Source organism: Equus caballus, unplaced genomic scaffold (genome assembly GCF_041296265.1).
Source record: "Equus caballus isolate H_3958 breed thoroughbred unplaced genomic scaffold, TB-T2T unassigned-0002103, whole genome shotgun sequence".
NCBI classification, from domain to species: Eukaryota; Metazoa; Chordata; class Mammalia; order Perissodactyla; family Equidae; genus Equus; species Equus caballus.
This window is the reverse complement of record NW_027222241.1, coordinates 1-6,506: the sequence shown is the minus strand read 5'-3', so window position 1 is coordinate 6,506 and position 6,506 is coordinate 1. Positions and strand designations below refer to the sequence as shown.

Here is a 6,506-nt window from a genome sequence, read left to right as displayed (position 1 = left end):
AAAAGTCCACGGACGGGGGCAGCCCCGTGGCCGAGTGGTTAAGTTCCCACGCTCCCCTTCGGCGGCCCAGGGTTTTGCCCGTTCAGATCCCGGGCACGGACACGGCACCGCTCGTCGGGCCGTGTGGAGGCGGCGTCCCACATGCCACCACTAGAACGGCCCTCAACTAAGATAGACAACTATGTCATGGGGGGGATTTGGGGAGAAAAATCGGGGGGGGGGGAAAAAACAAAAACGGAAGATTGGCAACAGTCGTTAGCTCGGGTGCCAAACTTAAGACAAAAACAATTTCCTTGACGATGTAGATCATTTCCGAGTAAGATAGAACCTGAGACGTGAGTGGCTAAATAGAAGTTTATCTACTTTGGGTTTGTGAGGATACGGAAACGAAAAGACGTTTGGGTCTATCGAGGAACACGTCTCGTGCTTTATTAAAAGCTTTGACAGGGGACGGCGGCACGGCGGCATAGTGGTTAAGCTCCTGCACTCAGCTTCGGCAGCCTGGGGTCCTCGGGTTCAGATCCCGGGCGTGGACCTCCACCGCTCCTCACACCGGGCTGTGGTGGCATCCCGTCCGCAAGATCAAGGAAGTGGGGCGCAGGTGTTACCTCGGGCCCGCTCTCCCTCAAGCAGAAAGAAGAGGAAGATTGGCAACAGGCGTCAGCTCTGTGAGGGCCGATCTTCCTCACCCAAAAACTAAAGTGAGATGAAATCAAATAAAGCGAAGGAAGAGATAAACCTATGAAATCCCATGTTTCTAAAAGTGGCCAAGTGTTTAGAAATTGGCCAAGCGACAGACTGCTCATGGGAAGGACAGTTCCTAATTGCTGACTTCTTAGTTTTCACCAAAATTAAGGTTCGTGAGGGTTAAAAATTCTACTTAACGAATGCGATGAAAGCCACTAGGCCGGCCCAGTGGCACGCTGGTTAAGTGTGCCTGTTCCACTTCGCCGGCCCGGGGTTCGCCGGTTCGGATCCCGGGGGTGGACGTGGCACCGCTGGGCGAGCCACGTGGTGGTAGGCGTCCCACATATGAAGTAGAGGAAGATGGGCACGGAGGTTAGCTCAGGGCCAGCCTTCCTCGGCAAAAAGAGGAGGATTGGCAGCAGTTAGCTCAGGGCTCATCGTCCTCAAAACAAAACAACACAAAACAAAACAAAAAGCCACTAAAAGTGAATATGGGAAACATCTTTGTGTTCAAGGAAAGTGAGATGGCTGCCTTCAGGCAAGAGGGCCTAAAAAGTAAAGATCGTTTTGTCTGTGAAAAGGTGATCACGGGGAAAAAAATCTGAGAAAAAGGTCTGTTCGTGGTCAAGTGGCCTAAAATTGGAACGAGTGGACAGATAGAAATGGCGAGCGATAGGATCTATTGGAGTCTATGAGGAAGCCATTGGGTGTCGGCCTAATTCGGCCTGACAGTGTTTTTCCAAAAGGGCCTGACGTGGCCGTCGAGCACGCATCGCATCGTAGATCTGCTTTAAACATTTCCTACGGCAAGAACCAATGCCCTTAAGGGAAAGGAGCAGCTTCCCCGTGCTCGGGCCTTTCCTTAAGGAGAGGCATCTTTCCTTAGGCTAGGAACGGATGGTTGCGCTCACCTTTGACCATCCGGCTCACCTGTGACCACCCAGGCCCAGACAACAGACCTGCCACCCAGCAGTGTCTGTCGATCGCTGTGCTGACAGAGCAGTGTCGCGACTATCGTCCAAGGGACCTTTCGATCCTATGTGAAACGTCCTCTCTGGGGGTCTAGAAGCACTCTGTACACCCCACTTCCCGGGCGCCCTTTCTTCCTTCAGGAAGAAAGGCCCCGGGCCACAGTCCTTACATCTTAGGTCAGAATAAACTCACCCCGATTTTCACGGATAGATTGGTTCCGGATTATTTCCATCGACAGAATGGAATCAAGTCAATGAGTTTCAAGATCGGAGGGAAGCTGATGCAAAATCAGAATTGGTTTTTCTCGCTCTCGAAAGGATACTTTTCTCTAACTTCTAGTCTCCTCCTGATAAAGACATTGGAAAAGGTTTCTCTTGACCTCTGAGGGAATCGACACCAAAGACAGAGATCCTCCATTTTGTCAGAATGATTTCCTAGGCCTCTAACGGAGGAGGCCTCCCTCGGACGGGAGCTCAGCTTTTGTTTTGCAACAGTTTTCCTCTCTCTGCTTGCCTTTAACATCTCCTTTCCCGTTCTTCTTATTTGGAAGGGAAATACGTGCACCGCTGGGGGGGGGGAGGGGAAGAATTTTCTAAATGACCAAAGAAGATCTACGACTGTTGTTATTTTGGTTTCACGGAGCAGTTCCACGTCCACATTTACCCCATTTTAAACACCCACACACACTCACAGCACGGCGCTGTGAGGATGTCCCGGGGAACTCGATTTGTGGAGGGAATGGCTGTGAGGTCTCTGCCCCCAACCCGCACCATTTGGGTGCTTCTGCTTGTTGATGAGGACGGGAAGCCCTGCTGAAATCCATATTCTTATCACCACACGTGAATCTGCACCCATGCTCCCCCCGTGTGTCGTCTTTGGGCTTTGCTGTGGCCCCGTGCGGAGGGAGACCCGTTTTGTCTTGTAAACTTTTCAGCGGCCAAGCGGCTCGGTCCTTTCCTCTACGACTTGTGGGCTCCGTCTGTCGTCTGCCTTAGAAAGACCCTCTGGGCCGGAAGTGACAGGCTGCACACAATTCCTGACAGACTGCGGACAATTCCTCCGTCGTCACGGTCCTTCTCTGATGACGTGCATGGTTTCGGTTTGACAGCGACCCCCACCCCCCACCCCGCCCTGATTTTCTAAGTCCTCCCGGGACCCGGGAAGTGCTCGGGCCGCTCCGGGAATCGGGGGCCGGCAGCCCCGGCCTGCCCCGTGGCATCTCCGGGGACTTTTCCACCCTCTGTCCGCGTCAGCCAGCCGGCAGCCCCGGCCCGGCCCAGGAGTCACGTGGGGAGTCTGTCCCCTTCCTGGCAAGCCCACCCACCCCACCCCCCTCCCCGCCGATTTTCCAAGACCTCCTTCTGCGCCCAGGGTTGCCCTGTGCTGCCTGGGAGCTCCGAGGTGGACACCCTGGGGCCTCGCGTGGTGACCTCCCGGCCGCCCCAAGCGGGCCCAGAGAGAAAGAGAGAGAGAGACAGAGTCAGAGACAGAGAGACAGAGAGACAGAGACAGAGGTAGACAGAGAGAGACCTGACCCGGCGGTGGGCTCAGGCTGTGCACTCTCGCTGGCCGGTTCCCTCCCGCTGACCCCTCCGCGCCGGTTGTTGGGCGCCATCTGGCGGCCGCTTTTACAGAGTGGCCCTCCTCCGGAGCCCCGGCGACATGAGCAAGGGATGGGACTTGCAGGACGTCTGTGTGGTTTCCAGTGTGGGTCTGTGTGGAACAGAGCTGCTAAGAACATTCATGCCCCGGATTCTGTGTGAATGAACAGGAACGTGGCCGCAGCCCCCACCCCGCCCCCCGCCCCAGCCCCCGGGAGTGGCGGGAGTGGGGCCCTCCAGACCACCCTCGGGTTGGATGCCTCCCTCCCTGGAAGGACTCACGGGACTCCACAAAAGCTGACTTCCTGGAGGTCCAGCGGAGACCCCCAAGGCCCAAGGCCCCCCACCACCACCACCACAGATCACTGTGGAAGCCTTAACGACCCAAGGCTCCAGCTACATACAGACGCTCTTAGGAGGCAAGATACACCAAGGGCTTATGTAGGTTGCCGCTTTCGGTGGTTGTTTCCGCGGCGTGTGAGTTTTGGAACCCGCCACGCCATTTTTCACAGAGGCCATACCGTTTCCCTTCACCACCAGTGAGGCGTGAGTGACTGACTTGGCTTCTCCGCGACCTCACTAGCAGTTTGATCCTGTTCCTGTATTTGGAAGAAGCCAGTCTCACCCATGTGTCCCCACAATGTCTCCCTCTAATTTTCTCACTTGCTTTTCCAGGGAACAGCTCACATCTTTTCATGCGCTCATTGGTCATCCATGCGTACCTCCTCCTCCCCAGGTGAAAGTGCCTGCTCTGTCTATTGGCCTTCCATTGTATTTGTATTTTTCAGTGTTGATTTCCCCCGGGTCTCCACTCCATTGTGGGGTTTTTTTTTGTTGTTGTTGTTTTTTTTTCTGCTTAAAGATTGCCACCTGAGCTAAGCCTCTGTTTCCCATCTTTGTCAGTTTCAGAGGGTAGATTTCTCAGTCTTGCTCTTTCCCAAGTTCTGCACGCCCTTGTGTGTGTGTGTGTGTTTTTTTTTTTTTTTTGCTCAAATATTGAACCTAAGCTAGCATCTGTTGCCCATCTTCGTCAGTTTGAGAGGGTAGGTTTCTCAGTGTTGCTTTTTCCCCCAGGTCTCCAAGTCCCTCACTGTGTGTGTGTGTGAGTGTGTGTGTTTTCTTTGCAAGATTGGCACTTGAGCTAACGTGTGTTGCCAATCTTTGTCAGTTTCAGAGGCTAGATTTTTCAGTATCGCTCTTTCCCAAGGTCTCCACTCCCTTGCTCTTTTCTTTTCTTTTTTTTTTTTTGGCTTAAAGATTGTCACCTGAGCGAGGCTCTGTTGCCCTGCTTCCTCCGTTTCAGAGGGTACCTTTTTTCAGGGTTGCTTTTTCACCGGGTCTCCTCGCCATTGTAGTTTTGTATTTTATTTTATTTTTTTGCTTAATGATTGCCACCTGAGGTAGCCTCTGTTGCCCATTTTCGTCAGCTTCAGAGGGTGGATTTCTCAGTGTTGCTTTTTCCCCAGGTCTCCACGCCCTTGTGTTTTCCTTTTGCTTAACGATTGCCACCTGAGCTAGCCTCTGTTGCCCATCGTCGTCAGTTTCAGAGGGTACATTTCTCAGTGCTGCTTTTTCCCCAGGTCTCCACGCCCTTGTGTGTTTCTTTTGCTTAACGATTGCCACCTGAGCTAGCCTCTGTGGCCCATCTTTGTCAGTTTCAGAGGGTAGATTTCTCAGTCTTGCTCTTTCCCAAGTTCTGCACGCCCTTGTGTGTGGGTTTTTTTTTTTTTTTTTTTTTTTGCTCAAATATTGAACCTAAGCTAGCATCTGTTGCCCTTCTTCGTCAGTTTCAGAGGGTGGATTTCTCGTGTTGCTTTTTCCCCAGGTCTCCACGCCCTTGTGTGTTTCTTTGCTTAACGATTGCCACCTGAGCTAGCCTCTGTGGCCCATTTTCGTCAGCTTCAGAGGGTGGATTTCTCAGTGTTGCTTTTTCCCCAGGTCTCCAAGTCCCTCAGTGTGTGTGTGTGTGAGTGTGTGTGTTTTCTTTGCAAGATTGGCACTTGAGCTAACGTGTGTTGCCAGTCTTTGTCAGTCAGAGGCTAGATTTTTCAGTATCGCTCTTTCCCAAGGTCTCCACTCCCTTGCTCTTTTCTTTCTTCCTACCTTTCTTTCTTTCTTTCTTTCTTTTTGGCTTAAATATTGTCACCTGAGCTAGGCTCTGTTGCCCTGCTTCCTCCGTTTCAGCGGGTACCTTTTTTCAGGGTTGCTTTTTCACCGGGTCTCCTCGCCATTGTAGTTTTTTTATTTTATTTTATATTTTTGCTTAATGATTGCCACCTGAGGTAGCCTCTGTGGCCCATCTTCGTCAGTTTCAGAGTGTGGATTTCTCCGTGCTGCTTTTTCCCCAGGTCTCCACGCCCTTGTGTGTTTCTTTTGCTTAACGATTGCCACCTGAGCTAGTCTCTGTTTGCCCATCTTTGTCAGTTTCAGAGGGTAGATTTCTCAGTCTTGCTCTTTCCCAAGTCTGCACGCCCTTGTGTGTGTGTGTGTGTGTGTGTTTTTTTTTTTTTTTTTTTTGCTCAAATATTGAACCAAAGCTAGCATCTGTTGCCCATCTTCGGCAGTTTCAGAGGGTAGAATTCTCAGTGTTGCTTTTTCCCCAGGTCTCCACGCCCTTGTGTTTCCCTTTTGCTTAAAGATTGCCACCTGAGCTAGCCTCTGTTGCCCATCGTCGTCAGTTTCAGAGGGTACATTTCTCAGTGCTGCTTTTTTCCCCAGGTCTCCACGCCCTTGTGTGTTTCTTTTGCTTAACGATTGCCACCTGAGCTAGCCTTTGTTGCGCTTCTTTCTCAGTTTCTGAGGGTGGATTTCTCCGTGTTGCTTTTTCCCCAGGTCTCCACGCACTTCCTTTTATTTTTCCTTAAAAATTGCCACCTGAGCTAGCCCGTGTTGCCCATGTTCGTCAGTTTGAGAGGGTGGATTTCTCAGTGTTGCTTTTTCCCCAGGTCTCCACGCCCTTGTGTGTTTCTTTTGCTTAACGATTGCCACCTGAGCTAGCCTCTGTGGCCCATCTTCGTCAGTTTCAGAGGGTAGATTTCTCAGTGCTGCTTTTTGCCCAGGTCTCCACGCCCCTGTGTGTTTCTTTTGCTTAACGATTGCCACCTGAGCTAGCCTCTGTTTGCCCATGTTCGTCAGTTTCAGAGGGTGGATTTCTCCGTGCTGCTTTTTACCCGGGTCTCCACGCCCTTGTGTCTTTCTTTTCTGCTTAAAGGTTGCAACCTGAGCTAGGGTCTGTTGCCCATGTTC

At 51.8% G+C, this 6,506-nt stretch overlaps 1 long non-coding RNA gene across 1 annotated transcript; it reads right to left on the bottom strand.

Moving 5' to 3' along the window:
* Window positions 1-366: 366 nt before the first annotated feature.
* Window positions 367-2,635, bottom strand: LOC138922652 (uncharacterized). Its single transcript, XR_011435774.1, has 2 exons — window positions 1,852-2,635; window positions 367-1,076 (listed from the first exon to the last, which is right to left on the bottom strand). It is a non-coding gene; the product is annotated as an uncharacterized lncRNA (long non-coding RNA).
* Between the last annotated feature and the right edge of the window lie 3,871 nt (window positions 2,636-6,506).